Source organism: Desmodus rotundus, chromosome Y, assembly GCF_022682495.2.
Source record: "Desmodus rotundus isolate HL8 chromosome Y, HLdesRot8A.1, whole genome shotgun sequence".
Lineage (NCBI taxonomy): Eukaryota > Metazoa > Chordata > Mammalia > Chiroptera > Phyllostomidae > Desmodus > Desmodus rotundus.
In genome coordinates, this window is record NC_092332.1 from 1948795 (window position 1) to 1969082 (window position 20288).

At 54.7% G+C, this 20288-nt stretch overlaps 1 long non-coding RNA gene across 1 annotated transcript; it reads right to left on the minus strand.

Annotated features, from left to right (window-relative positions):
• Nucleotides 1-5811: 5811 nt before the first annotated feature.
• On the minus strand, nt 5812-20245 carry LOC139440580 (uncharacterized). The gene is made up of 5 exons (XR_011650815.1): nt 18322-20245; nt 10700-11742; nt 9243-9410; nt 8472-8620; nt 5812-8336 (listed from the first exon to the last, which is right to left on the minus strand). It is a non-coding gene; the product is annotated as an uncharacterized lncRNA (long non-coding RNA).
• Nucleotides 20246-20288: the final 43 nt, after the last annotated feature.

The window sequence follows — 20288 nt, forward strand, 5'->3', positions numbered from 1 at the left end:
GTGATGCTGATGATGCTGATGGTGATGCTGATGATGCTGATGATAGTGATGCTGATGATGCTGATGGTGATGCTGATGATGCTGATGATGGTGATGGTGATGCGGATGATGCTGATGATGATGATGCTGATGCTGATGGTGATGCTGATGATGCTGATGGTGATGCTGATGATGGTGATGGTGATGCAGATGATGCTGATGATGGTGATGCTGATGCTGATGATGGTTTTGGTGATGCGGATGGGTATAATTATCCTTTTCTACCTCAGATCGCTGCCGTGGTAGTTACCTGCTGCTGGTACCACCTGGGTGAAATTCAAAATTCGGGTCTTCTCTCACCCTTAGTGCTTCCTTGTCTTCCCCCCAAATCTTTGCTCTTCCTTTTTTCCCGTAACTCTCCCCAAAAGCGCACACTGTGCAGGCATTAGCATTAGGCTGGCGTAGACTCGTCAGAAAACAGTTACTGACCGCAGAGCTCCAAGCGCTGGCATTTCAAAGGAAAACTCCCTGTGTGACATGTGGGCGTTTTTTCCCTCAAGCTTGTATCTTATTTATTACTATTTCTGTGTAGAGAACTTTGTGTAAGTGTTTTAAAAATAATCTTTAGCTCTTTTAAAAAAAATTCCCATCGCATCCGTCTCTCCCCTCTGGTGGCCGTTTGCGTGTTCTCTGCATCTGTGGCTGTTTCTGTTGAGCTTGCTTTCTCCGTTCGATGCCACAGATGAGCAACATCATGTGGCATTTGTCTTTCTCTTTCTGACTTAGCTCGCTGAGCATCATGCCTTTCAGGCCCACCGGTGTGGTTGCAAACGGCGGGATTTTGTTCTTTTTCATGCCCGCGTAGTATTCCACTGCATGTCCGCACCACGGCGCTTACACCCAATCCTCTATCGCCGGACATGTTGGTGCTTCCGTGTCTTGGGGACTGTAAGCAATGGTGCAAGGAACAGAGGGGCATTATGTCGATTAGAATCACTGTTTCCGTGTTCTTCAGGTTAATACCCAGAAGCGGAATTGCTGGGGTCACATTAAGAGTTTTCACACTGACTTATAAAATATGCTAGGACAGTAGCCAGACAGGCTCTCAAAACCTGAATTCTAGTTCCATCCAGTGTTCAACACACGTGGTGTGCTTTCTGTCCTGGAGTTTGGAAGCTTCCATTTATTTCTGTGCATTTTAAAAGGTTTTATTTACTGATTTATTTTTAGAGACAGGGGGAGGGAGGGAGAAAGAGAGAGAAACATCAACTGGGTGCCTCCCACATGCTTGCAAAGTGGGATCAAACCTGCAAACCCGGGCTTGTGCCCCAACTGGGGATCGAACCCGTGCTGTTTTGCTTTGCAGGAAGACACCCAACTCACTGAGCCACACCAGCCGGGGCTATTTCTGCATTTTTAAAATTTATAAATCCACTTACTTTTACTCACATCTCTCCATTTATCATTCGAAACACAGTTTAACAAACTGGCGTTCACAGGGGTTGCCGGAAGGAAAATCCCAGACCCTGACCTCCACAGTTGTCCCCAAAAGGAGGCTTTTCTGCTGAAAATCAGAAGTTACAGTACGTCTCAACCAACAAGGACGGATTACCAAGGCCCCGTAGATCCCACACGTAAAACGTCAGCGTATTTGTAGAAGCAAAAGCTCGTAGACTTGGCCACAATTCCAAGCTCACCCCTTGCACGGTTAACGTGCACAATCCCACGTTGTTCGGCCAAAGTGTTTTACACAGCGACCCCCTTCTTTCCCTGCAGTGTACGGGCGATGGAATATTTGGGGGGCCTGTGTGATTTGCAGGAAAAACCAACACGAGGTTTCCAGGCTCCGTTCTGGGCAGGAGTTTGGGGCCTGAATTTAATTCTCTGCACATCTGCCTAATCTCTTTGTCTCTCTGTCGCGTCTTGACCACAAAGCTGGCCTACAGTGGGGGGTGGGGTGGGGAAGGGGGAGCTTTTTATCCAGGCAAACCGGCTGGGAGGACGCTTGGATTCTTGGCTTTCCAGTTGGGTTTCAGAGTGTGCACAGTTTCACCAAAAAAAAAAAAAAAAAAAAAAAACCACGCAAAGTTTCTATCTCCCGACCTCATTGACAAGCCCTACCAGGCACCCAATTTGCCTCTGAAAATTCTCTGCAGGCCCATTTGGTGCAGGCAGACTCCCAGTCAGAGAATTTCAAAGGAAATTTGATGAAAGGCAAACCAAAAAAAAAAAGAAAAGAAAAGAAAAGCAAAAAGAAAAGCAAAGCAAGAGCCTGGGGCTGTTCTCAGACACACAGCTTGTGGTTTGCAAGGCTCCCTGCGCAGGGGGCCGGCTGCCCACTACTATGTAGCCAACAAAGAATGTTTCCATTCGCCAGTTAGAAGCGCAACTTGTGAAGGATGCTTTCTGGGAGCCATGACACCACACTGGCCATCGGAAACATCGGCCTGTTCAACAAGAGTTCTTTTCCTACGCTGACAACCCACAGATGGCAACACTTTGCATCCGTCGCTAACTAGTATCATTGACTTAGTGTGTTTGCAAAATGACTCACAAACACGCATTGATCTGGAGACATATACCAGAGCTGAGGACTCCAGTCTCATTTGGTTGGTCAGGCAAAGTTTTTAAGGAAGGCTGCTTGGTCCAAAGGAGAGATTTTCGATGTTCTCACATACAGAGTTTGCTAATTCTTTGTCCGGCTCCCTATGCTGTCTCTTCAGTGAATTGATGATTCCTTTTGTGTCCAGAACACTTTTTAAATTTTTTATTATATATATATTTTTTGATTGATTGTAGAGAGAGAGGATGGGAGAGGGAGAGGGGAAGAGATAGAGAGAAAGAAAGAGAGAGAGAGAGAGGGAAACATTGATTTGTGCATGCACTTGCTGATACATCACTGGCTGATTCTTATTCGTGCCCTGACTGGGGATCGAACCCACAACCTTGGTGTATTGGGACCACGTGCTAACCCACTGAGCAGCCTCGCCTGGGCTGGAAGTGTGTTTTACTTTGGTACATTCCCACTTCTGTATATCGGTTTTTGCTACTAGTATTTTTGGTGTGATCTCTGTAAAATCGTCGCAGAGACCCAAGCCAGCAGGTTCTCCCCGCCCTGTTTTCTTCTAGTATTTTGATGGCTTTTCACCTTCCGAGCAAGTCTCCTGTGCACTGTGAGTTGGTTCCTGTGCCCGGTGCACGGTACGGTGCCGTGTCTTTTTTGGCGTGGCGGAGAGGCCAGCCCGTCTCCACCCTGTGTTCTGGCTCCCTCGTCCCAGCCGCTGGACGGGCATGTGTCAGAGCAAGACTGAGCAATTTCTAGGTCTTTTTCCGGAGATCCAGGCACATTGACGGAGAAGAACCTTACACATTTCCACACGGTCCTCGAACCCATGTTCGTAAGTGACCTCACTATTTGGCCCTGGTCCCTGCCTTTCCTGCCTGGCCCTGGGGATCCCGGTCCAGCAGCTAAAGTTGCCTTCCTGCGTTCCTTCACCACCCACAGCGGCCGGTGCCCAGGGCCTCGGAGTCACCGCCTGAACACCTGTGCCTTCCCTGCCCCGGCCTCTCCTGCCCACAGTCCCGGCTCCCCGGGCTCCAGCCCGTGTCCCCCGCCCTGTGCCTCCCCTCCACCCATTCTCCAAAGGGCCAGCACCAGAGGGGCCTTCTGAGAACACGCCCCCGCAGCCTGTGAGAAATCCTCCCCTGGAAAACACCCCTCCCCGCCCACCCGATCTTTGTGAAAGCAACCCCCCCCCCACTCTCTAGCCAGCTCTGCTTTAAAAATGGTTTTCACTAATATCCTTCATTTATACACATTTGCAAAGAAGTCATTTAAATGGTGCATGAAGAGTGGTGGTTTTTTTTTTTTTTAAGCCTCTGGGAAATGATATATGGTTTGAATAGAAGTCTAGAGAGAGGGGAGCTGTGGGAGGGTAGCTCACTGGGTTGGAGCGCCGTCCCAGGCACGAAAAGGTTGTGGGTTTGATCCCCGCTTGGGTTGGGGGGGCGTATGAGAGGCAAAGATGGATGTTTCTCTCTCTCTCCCCCTTCCTCACTCTCGAAAATGAAGGAACATATCCTCGGGTGAGGATTAAAGAAAAGAGAGATGACAGAGATTGAGTCCCCACACGAGGACACCCCATGCAGAGAGAGGGCTGTGGGATTCATCCCTGCCCACCACGGAGGACCCAGCACAGGGGCCAGAGTCCACCCCGGGTCAGTCCCCGTCCCTGACATGTTAACACCCCCAGATCAAACCCACCGGCTCAGAACCGAGGGGGAGACTCTTTGTGGGTCCCCCTCCCTTCCCTGCCCACATCCGCCCTCGCCCTCGGGCTTCCCCACAGCCCTGCCTGCACCGTGCTCTGGCTTCTCCAGGGTCCTTCTCTGAAAACCAGGTGGCGAGCTGTGTGTTACAGTCCCGCTTTTTCCAGGGGACCTTTTGCCCCAGATGAGGTCACTGCGTTCCCAGGGGCGCAGTGCAATCATCCAGCGTGAATTGCATGGGGACACTAACCTGCAATCGGGCTGAGTGGGGTGGTTCCCTCAGGGAAGGGGGGGGGCGTCCTGCAGCCTCAAAGGTGGCCTGGATCCGAACTTGGATGTGCCCCCAGGCTCGGGTGTCTGCACCCAGTAGGGACGCCGTGACCCACGCTGCGTGTTCATGCCCACCCTGGACGAATGTCCCACCTGCAGAAGGTGGCAGACAAGAACACACGTGTGTTGCATGAATTAAAAGAGCCTGTACCTGGGTCCCAGACAGGTGCCCTATATTTAACACAAACGGCCCCAGGATAGTGGCCTGAAGTCACAGACACTGCAAGGCCAGAGCCTGCAGGGGACATCGGGGCGGCAGTCGTGTGAATCCGCAGCTCGTTCTCCAGCCCGCTTTCTGCCAACTACTGCCTCACCCTCCACCTGCTCAACGGTCCCACGGAGACCTGCGTGGTGGCCCCACATCCCCCCAGCGGCCTCAGCAAGAATCCGAGGGTCTGCGCTGACTTACACTTGAGTCTGATATGCTCCCATGTGTGGCCCGCTTGCCAATGACAGTGATGTCCCGCTGAGTGTGGAAAACGAGAAGAGACAGATCAATGAGGGTGTGCTTAAAATGATGGTGTACGGGGGCCAGGAGGGGCCAGGAATGACAGTGGGTGCTTCTTTTGCTCAGCCACAAATGCAAACGTGGGACAAGGGGTCAATACTGCCGGGGGTGGGGAGGGGGCCGGGCACAGGCAGGATGGGATCGATCGGGACGAAATGTACCAACATCGATCACATCCGTGACAGCTGAGTGCGTCGCGCATATTAGGGGACAGGAATTAAAAACATCGGCAGGGTCTGCCCTCCATGCATCGCAGGCTCTGGAGGGTCACAGAGACACAGGGATGCAGGAAAATGAGGATTGTGTTAGGAAGGAGCCAGAACAAGAATTCAGAGTCCAGAGAACGGAGGAGAAAGAAAACATTTCCGTTCCTATCCCAGGTCCCTCCATAACACTGAACTTGGTTTAATGAATGCATTGGAATAATTTGGCTGGAGGCAGCCAGGGGTGCGGTTGCCTAAAGGTGGTTGGGAAGAAAGTGATACAACAGATTTTCAGTTGCCAAAGCGAGCTACAATGTAGCGAGCATGCACCTGCAAACTTGCAACGCAAACACAGTGAGCAACCCCCCCCCCCCTCTGCTGGAGGTTGATACTTTGTTTACAAGGACGTGGGCTGTTGGGGAGGAAGCCCAGTGGGTCCTGGAGCCTCCAAGATAAAGTCAAATTGTGAGTTGCTGTTTAAACAAGACCGCAGCCAGGATGCAGGTGAGCAACACTGTGAGCTAATTTCATGTTTGGTAGGCTTTCGTTTTTATACTTTTATTGCATTTGTTCCAATGGAAGTTGATACATATTACATTCGTGGTGGGTGCACAGCGTAGTGGTTTAGCCATTCATACAACTTACAAAGGGGGTCCCTCAGTTTCTCCAGCACCCACCCCCCTGGCACTGCATGTAGTAATTACCTTATTACTGACTCTGTTCCCTGGGCTGGACTTCACATCCTGTGGCTCCTCTGTACCTGCCCGTCTGTGCTTCTCAACCCCTGCTCCTTGTTCCCCCAGCCGCCCAAGACTCCGCGCGTCTGGTAACCCTCACTCTGTCCTCTGCATCTAGGAGGTTCTATTTTGTTTGTTCATTTATTCTGGGTTGTTTTTTTTTTTGCATCCCACATGTCAGTAAAATCACATGGCATTTGTCTTTCTCTGTCTCATTCATGTCCTTGAGCACAATACCCTCTAGCCTCCTCCGCATTGTCAGAAATGATGAGATTTCATTCTTTGTACCGTTGGGTAATAGTCCAGTGTACGATCGGCTTGGCCAAAACGTCTGTTTAGTTGCTTGTGAAACATAAAAGACACGTTTTTCATTTCAGTAACTTTATTGACTGGGATGTTTTGAGAATGTCAGCTGTCTCCCGCTATAGGCTTCTAGTGGGCAGAAGCGGGGGTGCTGCTGGACATCTCCCCCTGCAAAAGGCAGCCCCAGAGAATTATGTGGCCGAAATGTCAATGGTACCCAGAAACTTTGCAAACCATTTTGACACGTCCGATCCACCATCATAGCGCCTTCTGCCTACGCCGTGCACACCTTTTTTTGTTGTTTCAGTTGTGTTTTTGCCTTTCTTGAAATAATAAAGCGTACTATGTCAAAAATATTGCGTATCTTCTTCCGTCTTCAGTATCGAAATGGCTGCGCAAAAATGCACCAGTTCTGATACGTTTTCTTAAATCACGCTGATACAACCGCTGTTACGATACAGTCTAACAAAAGTGTTTCGAATGAAGTTAAAGACAACTAAGCAGTACTAAAGCCATCGTAGGGAGGAAAAAACAAAGAAACCAGGAGGAATATTTTGGCCAGCCCAATACATATGTTCCTTCTCCTTATCATATCTCAGTTCGACCATTTGTATCAGTATTGATTGGTGGGTATTTATCGTACACTTTGCGTAATACTCCAACGCTACTTTCATTCTGTTGCTCAAAGAATAAAGTATTGATTAGGCCTTGCAAATCTCCCCAGCGCTTTGCAGGAACGCTCTCTCACACACGTCTGTGGGGCGGGCAGGGCTCATGCGTGAACAGTTCTCCGCAGTTTGGACCCTACTCAGCGATGGTATTTTGCACATGGCCTGACACTATTGCTCAGTGATGCACCAGTGAAGACAGAAAGCAATTAAAACAGGGTAAGAGAAACACAGTCGTCAGGAAGCCGTCGGATAAATATTCCAGCAGACCCAAGGACCCAAGTGAAGGTCAGGTCCCAAGAATGTTGGTCACAGTGCTGGCTGGTGTGGCTCAGTGGATTGAGCACCGGCCTGCGAACCAAAGGGTCGCAGGTTCGATTCCCAGTCAGGGCACATGCCTGGGTTGTGGGCCAGGTCCCCAGTAGGGGGCGCATGAGAGGCAACCACACATGGATGTTTCCCTCCCTCCCTTTCCCTTTCTCGAAAAAATAAATAAATAAAATGTTAAAGAAAAAAAGGAATGTTGATCATAAAACTATCAGCATCACCCATCACCCTCGTCCTTGTCATCCGTGAGAATCTGAATGCCACGTGCTCACTCAGCACAGATGCCACCGGGATTCTGAGAGAACAAACCGGCCTGGAAGGACCTTTTCCCTTCATCCTTTACCCCAGACAGACGGCGACCTGACCGATGCGTTTTGGGGGCCGTGGAGCCTCCTCGGTGGCCAAGGAACAGCTAAGAGTGACGATCGGGCCCTCTGAGGAGACAGCTTCTAAGTGGCCTTGTGACAAATGGGTCTGGCGTGTGCCTCCTGAAAGATTTCCAGTTCCCGCACACTCGTTCATTAGCTGTCACCGTGTGGCTTCCCCGGAAATAAATGACCAGCCCCCGAGCCGCCTGTGGTCTCTCTCTCTCTCTCTCGTTCTCATCTCCCTTCTCCCAGGGAGGGACTCGCTGTCTCGAACAAGTGTGGGCACGGAAGTGTTCATTCCTGTCACTCTGTTCTTTCTGGGGGGAAAAATGACAGAAGTGCGGATGAGCCATCTCTGCGTACGACCATCTGGAAGGTAAAACACCCCCTCAGGCCTCTCGGCTAATTTTGAAATAATGGCGTTCACTGTGCGGTGCGCATCTGGGAGACTGGGCTTACGCAGAAGTCAGAGAAGGGCCCCCAGAAAGCCGTGCTGGGAAAAGACAGCAGGAAAAAGAGCTGGAGGAGAAAATGAAAAACAATGCTGATTATTCAGATCCGACATGACTGTGTCCAACGGAGAGAAGGCAGAAGTGTCCTCATTGCCACAGCGGATGCTGCACCCAGGACCCACGCAGGAGGCGCTGAAAAACAAGCATGCCAAGTCTGTCAATTCACTCGGAGCTGCTGTGGCTGACGATTCTTCTGCCCGCCCCCCCCCCCCCCCACCGAAGGCCTGGCAGGGTATTTTTAGTCCAGTTGGAGCTTGAGATGCAGACCTGAGTCGGTCTGGGAAGACGGTGAGCTGACAGCTGTGACTCAACCAGGCCAGCCTGGAGCTCGGCAGGTTCACAGAGGTGTTCAAGGGCATGAGTGCCATCGGGCCGCCCAGGTGACACGCCCAGGTGTCTGGCCAGGTGCATGGAGGCTGGTGAGAAAAAGCCAGGCAGGGAAACTTCAGAAATGAAAGCAGGAAGTGTTGTGCCACTTGCACGAGCTTCCCATCCATCCACCCACTCACCCATTCATCCACCAATTCCCTATCCATTCCTCCCTTCCTCCCTCCATCCCTCCACCTACCCATTCCTCCCTCCATCCCTCCACCCATCCCTTCATCCATCCCTCCATTCCTTCCTGCATCCATCCATCCATCCCTCCATCCCTCCATCCACTCACCTATCCACTCACCTATCCATCTGTCTAGCCTCCCATCCATCCCTCCATCCACCCACCCATCCATCCATCCACCCACCCACCCATCCATCCACCCATCCATCCCCCATCCCTCCATCCACCCATCCACCATCCATCCACTCAACCTCCACCCCCATTCATTCACTCACCATCCAGCCACACGCATACCCTTCACCATCCACGCATCTCCTCATCCATGTAGGCAACATGCATGCGTGCTCAGGAAACAGAAAGACATAAAGATGTGCTCCAGTGAACAGAACTCCAGGCTCCCAGGGAGCGCTGAGGCTTCCGGAAGAGAGAACGTGGAGACAGAGAGAAGAGAGACAAGCTCCGCCCCAGTAACGCAGACGCACCCTGTTCTCGGGCAGCGACATCAGTCTGCCCTCTCCACGAAGGTGAAACGTGGGCTTGCTCCATCGGTCAGCTTCACCACTTCTTTACCCAACTTTACCCAGGACGGAGCTAGAAACGGACAGGAACGGGAGCCTCTTTGCAGAGCAGGGAGGGGCCCGCACAGGGCTCTGGGTCACGATGAAGTAATGGACAAACAAATGAAACAAAAGAGCGGAAGTTCAAGGTGAGACGCCAAGGTGAACTGGAGATAGAGGAGAAGGTGGGATGCGCGTAGCATTTGCGCAGGGCAGGAAAGAACACGGGAAGCAGCGGGAATCTAGGATGCAGAGGGAGACATGTACTCCTCACGGTCTTGCTCCGTGGGGCTCCCGAGCAGCTGCGGGATGAGCGGTGGACAGGAGCACTCGGGGAAACTGAGGACAGAAGGGCTTGAACAGGCGGCCAAGGCCTTTGACTTGCAGGCATTGAGACTCTGCAGGAGGTGTGGGGGGTGCAAGGCAGCTGTTCTGCATCGCCTGGATCCCAGTGGGGAGAGTCGGGGCCAGCAGTTAGGAGCCCTCTGTGGTCCCTGAAGTTTGGAAAGAACTGGTCATAGTATAAAGATGGGGAAAGAGAAGCAGAGGCACAGAGAGATTTTGAAAGACGGTGAGCGAGCAAAGGGACAGCAACATTCAAAAAACTTTGAAACTCCCTCCCTCCCAGGGGTGGGTTCTTATGGTTGGTTTCCTCTGAGGGGGGAAAAAAACACCACTGTGTTTCTGAGATTGTATAAAATAATAGAAGACACGCAGCTCTCAACGCCCTAATGAAAACCATCACGGTAACGGGAGAGACGCTTGACTGAGGAAAGGAGACTGATCCCTAACGACGTCTTGGAAATGAGACTTTCACAAGCCAAGCTGTGACCGGCTACAGGACGCAGTCAGCCCCTTGGGATCGGCTTCGTTTGGAGGCCGCTGTGGAGCAGAAGAACAGGTAAAGTCTCTCTGGAATGGGCGAAAGAGGGGGACAAATGCAAGCAGGCGGGGGAACAGGCGGCATGGTGCGGTGACGGGCGCCCCGCACGGGGAGTCCGGCACAGACAGAGGCTCTGACTGCAATTAGGAATCGGAGCTTCAAGGATGCAATGTGCAGAGTCCGATGCCCTCTGAGCGAACCACGGCTGACACTTTGGAGCCCGGTCAGCGCTGAAAACGCAGAGACACCGCGCCCGAATGTCCATTTCTGTGAAGGTGGAGAACGGGGGAAGGGAGCGAGGACGCAGAGCGGGTTCTGACAGAGAGGGGGGGAGTCGGAAAGACTTTGGGTCAGTCTGGGAAAGGAAGTGAGAAACAGTTTCCAGTCTGTTCCAGCCTGGCCAGGATCAAGTCTCGGGTGGGAGCTAGTGGGTAGCATCCAACCCGCCCACACCCCCCCAAAAAAACCCTTGGTAGGAGAAGAAAGAAGACATCCTTACAATGAAAACTGTGAAATCTGCACCCAGGTTTCACCCCATGGGCACGAGCATTCCAGCGCTGAATGCAAAGCAAGAGTTTCATTGAAGAGCTGGGAAAATGTCCCCAGGTCCATTACGGTGACCAGGTTCCGCTCTCCTGGACGCAGAGGGCAATGCGACTGTAATTTCGTAAGTGGGAATCCATTGAAATCACATTTTCTCAGTGTGTTATTGCAAGAGAGACAGTCAACTGCGATCAAGATGGCCCAGAACGCCCAGGGCACTCAGGAAGTGTTTACATGGAGGTTGTTCGTAAGTTGTACAGGTAACTCAATCGCCCTGAAGACACTTAGTTAACGATGGGGGTCAGTCAGCAGGTTTCTCTGCTGTGGATGATGCCACAGCTCTGCCACCCAGTGCCCTGGATGGAACAAGTGCCAGGTGGGGCCAGGTGCACCAAAGATTCCACAGGGGCTCTCAGGCTGAAGGAGGCTCCAGCCCCCCCCCCAAAGGTCTTAGTGGTGTGAGTGGGGTGAGGTGAGGATCTCAGAGGGCATGACCCGTGAGGGGGCCCCCGGCTGAAGAGCACACACACTCAGGGACCCTTCTGTATGGGCTTTCACGGGTGAGTAGGAGCTCTCTCTGGGCCGAGAGGTGATGGCTGGCTGGTTCTCCCCATGTCCTGCCTACCTGCTGGGCCTCCCCCACGGACTCGGTGGACAGTGGGGGACAAGGCCAAAGGAGCCTGACCCGGAGACAGTGCAGCCACCCGGCCTGACCAGCATAGCGTATAGTGTTTCCTCTACGACATCGAAGAGCAGCATCTGCTTTAGCAGCTGGCCCGTTAGACGCTGCGTACTGCACGCTGGCCCTAGAGATGCTGGCTTCTCGGAGTTCACACACGTGGGTTCCTGGGCAGACCTTTCCTGGTATTGGATCGTTCCTTCTGGCCGAGATCTTCCTGAGTTTACAATATGTATTGAGTTACATTTTAATTGCCATGCGGGCTGACTCCAGTGGGCTTCCTGATGAGAACGGTGGTCCTTTGGACCAGGTCTGGACACCTGGAGGGAAAAACAAAATAATGGTAACGATGACGATGGATGACGATGATGAAGGAGGAGGAGGAGGAGGAAGAAGAAGCAGCAGAGGAGGAGGAAAGGAGGAGCAGCAGGAGAAGAAAAAGAGGAAGCAGTCAGCACCTATTGACACGGACACAACAATTTCAAACCACGTTGGTTCACACAGAAAAGACCTTCAGAAGACCCTAAGAAGACCCTTAAAGGTCTCAAGGACAGTCGGTGGCTAGAGTCACACTCCTGAGACTCATCTGCGCTGCAGAATCAGAGGGCTGAGATGCTGAAGCCAAATTGATTCTCCAAGACAACAACGGCTGCCATAACAGAGCGGGAAGTGCTGGGCGCTCAGCCACAGCCCGCCGTGGCTGTCCAAGAGGGCCACGCGATGTCCACAAAAACCGTGCACGTCGGGTGCTGAGGTTATCCCAAGCTCCAGATACACACGGGAAGCTCAGAAGGTGAAGGAAGCTGGAGCTCACGAAGAAAGCCTGGGGAAGATGTGAACTCGAATCCTGAGAGTCTCTGAACTTGAACGAGGGACTTGTAGTGGAGACGTCTACACTATCGACGTGGCCAACAAGAAAGAGAAAAAAGTCCCAGGTATGGGGGGATCCTACCATGTAGGGAAAGGAACGGGAAAGGGCAGAGAGACAGACATCAAGGGAAACTGAGGCAGGGAAGACGGTGGCCACGCGATGGAGCTGCGTCACGGCGGCGCGGACTGGCGAGCAGTGGCCAGCATGCCCAGGGAGATGCGCCGGACGTTAGTGTAAAACCCCAGAGCGTTTGGATGCAAATGTCTGTGAAGAGACGTCGTTAAGGGCAACTTGCGAGGGATTGAGTCGCGGTTGGACGGTGCAGAAATGGAGCTATGGGTTTGGCACAAGAGAGAGAGAGAGAGAGAGAGAGAGAGAGAGAGAGAGAGAGAGAGAAGGAGCAAGCAGCATCTTCATTGGACAGAGAGGTGCAATTGTCCATGTGGGTTTGGTTGCGATGGAAAAGAAATCGTCAGCCACTGGAATGGTGAGGTCGTGGTGGGAATTGAGAAGGGAGGTCTTGGGTTTCACCCTCCGGCGTTTGTGCTGATTTTTAAGAGTGAGACAGACCCTCGTGTGGTGAGGTGGTAACAGAGACGCAGACTTTATGAAGAGTCCCCCCGCCCCCCCAAACCACACACACAGGAGCTTGTTACAAAACAACCCATCTCAGATGAGGCCCTTCTGCGCGGCTAGCAATCTGACAAGCAGCACCCCGTCAGTCACTGCCCACGGGCTTCTCCGAGCTCTGCGAAGGCTTTAGTGTAGCTTTCGGGAACCATCTGCTTATCCCAAAATAAACAGTGGCAGGGGCCGCGGGGAGGGAAAGAGGCCCACAGGCGCCTGGGAGACTGTGTGTGAGAAGGAGGCTCTGCAGTCTGGACATGCCCCCCACTTCTAAATTACCGGAGCTGCCACCAAAGGAGCTGAGCTAGCCCGGCTTTTCACAGCGAAGACAGAAGAGCAAGCAGCCGGCTCTTGCTCTCAGCCACCGCCGGAGGGGATTGGGTCCTGCCTCCGGGTCACACACCAGCACGGCGGCTAGGCCCCCACGGCCGTGTCTGATTCCAGCAACAGATGGCCGAGTGCAACTCTGAGACACCCGTTCTGATTTCCCTTTAGAACATTTAAACATATATATTAGTTGTAAGTATGCCACATGGTGATGGCTCACTTATATGCCTTATACGTGATCATCCCAATGTATCTGGTCCCCCCACCTGGCCCTGCACGTAATTATTATCACATTACTGACGATATCCCCTGTGCTGGAATTCCTTTCCCTGTTCTACATAACGGCGAGTTTGAATGCTGCTCCCCAGCTTGGTGCAGCTGTGGGCTCGGGCTGTGAACACAAAGAAACTGGCCAGTGTCCCGTGTGGGCCAGCGCAGCTGCGCAAAGCCCATTCAAGCTGAGAGGACAAAAGTCGTCGGCGGGCTGGGGGCCACAGGGGAACGAGAGGACCCCAGACGTCTGAGGTCCCGGGGCTGTGCTCCCTCCACAGTCTCCAGGGAGGGTCTTTCCCGCCTCTTCCAGCTCCAGGGGCTCCAGGCGTCCCTGGGATGGTGGCCGCGTCCCTCCCGTCTCTGCCTCCGTCTCCACGTGGCTTCTCCTCTGGGTCTGTGTCTCCTCTTCTGTCTCTTCTCAGGACACGGTCATTGGACGCAGGGCCCCCCGACCCAGGACGACCTCCTCTCAGACCCTCCCCTCATCCCACCTGCCACACCCTGCTTCTAGTCATTCACAGGCTGCAGAAGTCACAATGCACCACTATCCCTTGGGCCCACAAAATCCCAGTGAGCGCTCTGCGTGTACACGGCACGCGTGTGCGAGATGGCACGCTCACGGAGACACAACACAGCATGTAGACACAGTACCACTCCACCACAGGAGACCCTGCTATGTCCCCAGCTGAAGGTTTTGCGTTCCCGGCTCTGCCCCTAACTCTCACCAGTAAGAGGAGGCCCCCCACCCCCTCCCGGCCTTGCTCTGCCCAGCTCTGGGTGGCTGCCGAGGAAGATCAGGCAAAGGCAGGAAGCCAGCAGGAAGCAGCAGGAATAATCCAATATAGATCTCAGGGCCAGCTGCCGCCTGCCTGTGCTCGGGGCCAGACGGCCTCCTATTGAGGATCAATGAAGCAGAAATCCATCTCAGCACCCCAGGGACCCTGGGGGCGGGAACTGCTGGCCCCCTGCCCCCAAGTCCCTCCCTCCCTGCCTCGCACGGGGCCTGGAAGCTTCCGGGCAGAGAGCATTATGGCTTACAAACTTCAACCTCGGGAATCCATCCAAAATAAATTGCCGCATGCTGTTACGGAGCTGTAGCGAGAGAGGAGGAACTCGGTGAGGCACATGTGGTGCCCCTGTGACCGGAGTCGGGGACGTGCCCCCCGAGGGCGGGAACCCGGTGGGTACAAACATCGAAGAGACCGACTTTGCGTCTCTACCTACACGGCAGCCCGGCCGAGCTGTGCAGTCTCACCGGAGAGCAGCGCAGTGGAACGCGGGCGGGAGGGACATAGCAGCGGCGTGGATAGTGGGTGGGTTTTTCTGCGCGTGGTCTCGCTGACCGCGTCTGCTGCAGGGCGCTGCGTGGGGCGTGGGAGGAAGGATAGGCAGCCCTGAGGGTGTTCTGTCTGCCACCTCGAACTTCTTGTCCCTGCAGAACCGGCTCTGACCGCCCCTCTCCTGCCCCTCCCAAGACCCAGAGCCAAGGTGGGCACTGCTTCTGGGAGAACTCTGGTGGACTGGTCCCTCCCCCCACGCCCAACCCCGACGGAACCAAAGGGCCGGGACCTGGTGGACAGGGAGTGTTACCTTTTGCCACGAAGCACTCGGGGCTAGATGGCGTCGTGCTCCGCGGAACAAGAGTGACAGAAACACACAAATACCATGTGACGTCACACATGGGTGGCATGGGAAGGGCAGAATAAATGAAAACCAGAAAACAGGGACAGGCTCATGGACAGGGAGACCACATTGACGGGCCGTGTCCTGCTCCTAAACCTGCCTTGGTGCTGAGCACTTGCTCTCTGGGGGGGATTCAGGGGACCGTCACGTCCCCCCTGCGTGGGCTGCCTGAGGCCGTGACGTGACCCCAAGGTGCACAGAGCCTGTCAGCCCCGGAACAGGAGCAGAGAGGGGGCTCGGCGTGTGATGCGGGCAGCTATGGGTACACGCGTGTGTTCGGCTGCGGGGAATTGTGAGAAGTTTGTGTATTTTGTTCTGGAGGCCCGGCCCTCGACGGTGGGCGACCCGCCTTCCTTGCTGATGCCTAGAGACTGTCTGGGTGTTAAAACCGGGGGTCGGGGGTGATGCTGCTCACCTGCGCTGGGTGGAGACAGACCAGGGAGGGTGTCCAACAGCCAGCAGCTCCCACACGCCCCACAGCGGGGAGCCCCCTGCCCGAGACGACCCCAGTGCGCTCTTGAAACCAAGGCATCGTAACAAACTGAACTGCTGATGGAACAGCAGCAGCCCTGGGGGAACCCTTATCCCCGCCCACGCTCCAGCCCCAGGCCGAGTCTGAATCCGGCTGTGTCTCCAAGGCTGGACTGAGCTCAGCCCCCAACCTGCCCTCCCTCAGCCCAAGGTGGAGGGTGTGGGTCCCGGGCAAGCGGGGCCCCACGTCAACCTCTGCTCCTGACAGGAAGAACAACCCCCCAACATCAGTCTTGCCCCCGGGGGGCGATTCCCTGGGCAGGCAATTCCATGGCCCCTCATGGCTGACCCCCTTTTAACACACGGACGAACCCAGCAGGTGAGAAACGCATGGTGTGGTGGCCTCCTGTGGCTGTGACGATGTCACGGGGGTGATTTGCAATCCGCAGGGACACAGCCGTTCCCTGGCCTGGCACAGAGCTGCCCCGTCGATTATTTCTGTCGATTATTTCTGAGCGGAGAGCTGCTGTTTGCTCTGGCTAGACACGTGTGGAAATTTTCTCCGGGAGTTACTTTGCGAATACACCTTCACCAGGGGCCGTTTGTCCTGAAACCCAGGCACATCCCGGAAGCGGGTCCTGGGCTTCCGGGAGCTTCTCGAGCTCCGTGAATCGCCGGGGACAGCGGATAACTCACTGCAGTCACGGGGAGGGGGCCCCACCACGCAGCCGAGCCCCGATGCGGCCCCACGTCCGACGAAATCGACAGCCCCACTTCGCTCTGCTTCAGTACAGACAAAATCTCCCATGAGTCACAAGTCAAAGATGCAGGGAACACGAGGGACCCACTTCGGATCTACTCATGCTCGCTTTGAAGGGGGCAGGGGATGCTCCCCCCGCCTCCATTCCTCGCCATTTTCCTGCAGAGAGAGGGAGGCAGAAACTTCACGGGAAGCCAGACCTGCAAAGGGCAGAGGAAGATGGGAAGCTGGCTTTGGCCATTTGCATGCACAGCCACGGTCCTGGTGCTGGGCGGGCAAGTCCAGTCTTTGGGAAGGGGCCCGTTGGGCTGCTGGTGGGGCCGGTGCTGAGTGAAATGAGACCGTCCAGGCATTTCCCTCTGTCAATCGGACAGAATCAATGTGAGCAGTGCTGGACGGCAGGAGCGACCTCCTCTCGGGGCCTGCTCTGCACGCAAATAAGCAAGTGGACACGGCGGAGCTGGACTTGGCACTTGAAAAGCAACGTAAAGCCTGCTGTGCACAGCCTTAAGGCCTATTCGGAGCACGGAGCCCTTCCCGCACGGGAAGAGCATCTCTAGGGTCCAGCTGAGAGCCGTGTCCTGTCCATCTCTTTCTGTGGAGTATCAGCAGGCGGACACCTCCCTTCCCGGTGGCACAGACGGGTCCTGGGGAGAATGCTGGAAATATCTTTCTGTGAAATCGGCCCTTCCCAGGGGAAGGCACACGGCCCCTGTTTGGAACAGGCAACGAATGCTTGTATTACATTAGAGCCGATGAAATCAAAACCAGATAAACTGGATGGTTGGCCAATCTTTATACAACAGGATACAGGAGGACGGACCCAAGAAATCTGGAATTAGCTCCTGGAGGGCGGGCCCCTTGGAGGACAGGCTTCCCTCGTTGGGTGAGTCTTCTGGGATCCCATCGGCATCGGTGCACCAGCTGGTGTTGTTGTGAGAGGCTGTGTTTGGCTTCGGGGAATTTTTTTTTTGTGAAGACTCTTTCAAAATGTTTCCCCGTTTCATGGTGGGTGAGTTACGAACACACCTGCCCACACTGTGCTGAGTAGTCAGCAGACCAAAGATGGCATGACCCCTGTGTCCCACCCTCCCTATGCACCCGATCTTGCCCCGAGCCACTTTTTCTGTTCCCCTGGTTGAAAACAGTCCGCCGAGGGAAACGTTTCGCCGATGTGGAAGTCGTAAAACAAGAAACAGAAGAAGCACTAAAAGGCATCAACATCGGCGAGTTCAGGAACTGTTTTGAGCCGTCAAACAAATGTCTCAAGAGGTGGGTTGCATCCAATACAGTCGACTTTGAAGGGGACTGAAGTTTAAACATGTCAGAACAAACACACAGTGTTTTATAAATAAGTTCCGGGTTTTGGGGGGGCCCTTCTGCAGAGTACCCAAGAAGCCCATGCCCACAGCCACCCTCAAAATCAGATTGGCACCTCAACCGGGCGCGATTCCACCTTCGCTGTGCCCCCAGTTTTCTGTTAAAAGTCCCTGTGAGCACATACAGCCACGTTCCCCTGTCCCAGCGTTAGGGTCTGATATTTCGGGGTCCCGTTGGCAGCCCACCACAGACGTCCAACTGTGTGAGGGCAAGAGATGTATCCCATTGAACCCTGAGCTGCCGGGCTGCAGAAGGCTTCACACAAATGCATGAATGAGCGAATGAATGGACGGGGTGGTGCCTCCCACTGCGGGCCCTGAAAGCACCTCACCGATGCCACACTGGGGGAGACAAGAGTGGCTTTATGGAGAAGCCACTTGCATATGTGCAGGGAGGAAAGCCGTCCATTTCCGGACACAGAGCTCAATCCAGTGCCCCCAGAGCCAGGGACAGACGCGAACCCAGAACCCCCAGCACCCAGCATTCCCCAAGGTCAGCCTCACTCACCCAGGAATCCACGGGGCAGAGCGTCTCGAAGCCTGGGGACCAGCACCTCTCAGGGGCCAGCGGGCTCAGCATTTGAGGGATGTAGGACGTCGGCTGGGCCGGGACTCAACCTGAGACCCGCACCTGAAAACCCACTTTGTGACGATACAAAGAGCAGCTGGCACTCCCGCACGGCGACCTCCAGGGGTACCAGGGTCTCCAAGGACCTGAAAACATCCCAAGGTGAGAGACCTCCTAGAATTCAAGAATCTGCAGTTTTGGGGGTTTTTTTGGTGTAGCGTCCTGGTTGTGGGGAAGCAGGAGCTGAGGCACGCCCGAATCGTGCCTCCGCATACGAAGCGGTTCTGGTTCTGACCCGCACGAGACCGGGCTGAGGAGGACATCCGAGACGCGGCAGGGGATGCCAGCCGGCAGGAAGCTGAGGTTGGCACGTGCCTGGTTCCCGGGGTCTCCCATGCGGCCGGACCAGAGAGGATGGTTTGAGGAGATGGAAGGAAATGCTGATGGGCAGACGGACGGAGCCTGGACACCGAGTCCCTTCCTGAGGTTCTGCAGTGGAGCCACCGGACCCACTCGCCTCACTGGACGTTCGGGGAGGTCTTGACCGATGCTGATGAGCACAGCAGCTTCGCCCATAGGAACGCCAGGTCTCAGAAGCAGGAGGCTGATGCCTATCACTGCTTTTGTCCAGTAACCTGAAGTAACTGTTCTCAAGTAACCGGTGACAGGCCTTCCTGGGCGACTAAGTGGCCGTCATGTAACCCTCCCGCTCCACAAGGGTGGCTGCGGGTGACATGGTTTATGGGAAGACGCCACCCACCGCAGAATGAAGAAGCAGCAGCGATGCCTGCCTCCTCCGTGAACCCCGCCACGGGGTGTGGGGAGCGACTGGCTGAACTTCCAAGGCACTGTCGGGTCGTTTGGTGGCATTTGGTCACTTAGGAGAGTGGACAGCCAGCTGCCCAGGGGCCACTGGTGCAGGGTGCACACAGACCAGCCACATGCACAGGCTGGCGTTTCAAGAGCACTTCTCGTCTGTGTGCGCTGGGCTTTGGCACGTCCGGGATGCCCCTCGGGGAGACTGAGGAGCCCTCCTCGCCTGACCGGGGAGTGAGGAAGGTGCACCAAGGGCAGGGCCCAGTGAACGGCCTGAAACATTCAGACGCTGGATTTTTCTTGTAACAAATCGCCAGCAATTTGCTGATGGTGTGAATCTCATGAATTCATCCTCCCCTGTTGGAGACCAGGTATCTGAGGTCATCCAGGTGTCCCAGGGCCTCGCTCCCTCAACAGGCTCCAGGGAGGGGCCTTCTGCCTTTTCCAGCTCTGGGGGCTCCAGACGCCCCTGGGCTGGTGGCCGCATCCCTCCCGTCTCTGCCTCTGTCTCCACGTGGCTTCTCCTCTTCTGGAATCGAGTCGCCGTCTGCCTGTGTCTCCTACGCAAGCTTGGGATGCCTTGGGCCTCCTTGATGAGCCAGGGTTATCGGTTCATCTGAAGCTCTACTTACATGTGCCAAGATGCCACTTTGCAAATAAAATGACCACAGCGGGTTACGGCGTGGACGTGTCTTGGGCCACCATGAGGCGAGCACTGGACAAGGTGGGTCACACCAACCCTGAGCAACTGGCCGAGGGAAGCCGAAGCTTCTGTCTTTTGGGGGCCCCGGAATCAAAGCCACATCTCCAAAATAATGAGGAGGGTGGGAAGAAACAGCAAACCGGGACCCCCAAAGCACCGATATCCCACCAGTAGGCCGTTCCCTGAAAGTCTCCACCTCCTGGGGTGCATGTGAACCCCAGCCCGCTTGTCCGCTCGGTGCCAAGCAAGGAACACCCTACATGCGGAAGGCAGGGTTTAATTATCCAAGGCACGTCGAACACTTTCACACTTTGGCATTAAAACACATAGGCTGAGGGCCCACCAGCTCGGGGCAACACGCCAGGGGGCCTTTGCCCCGTAACTTCCC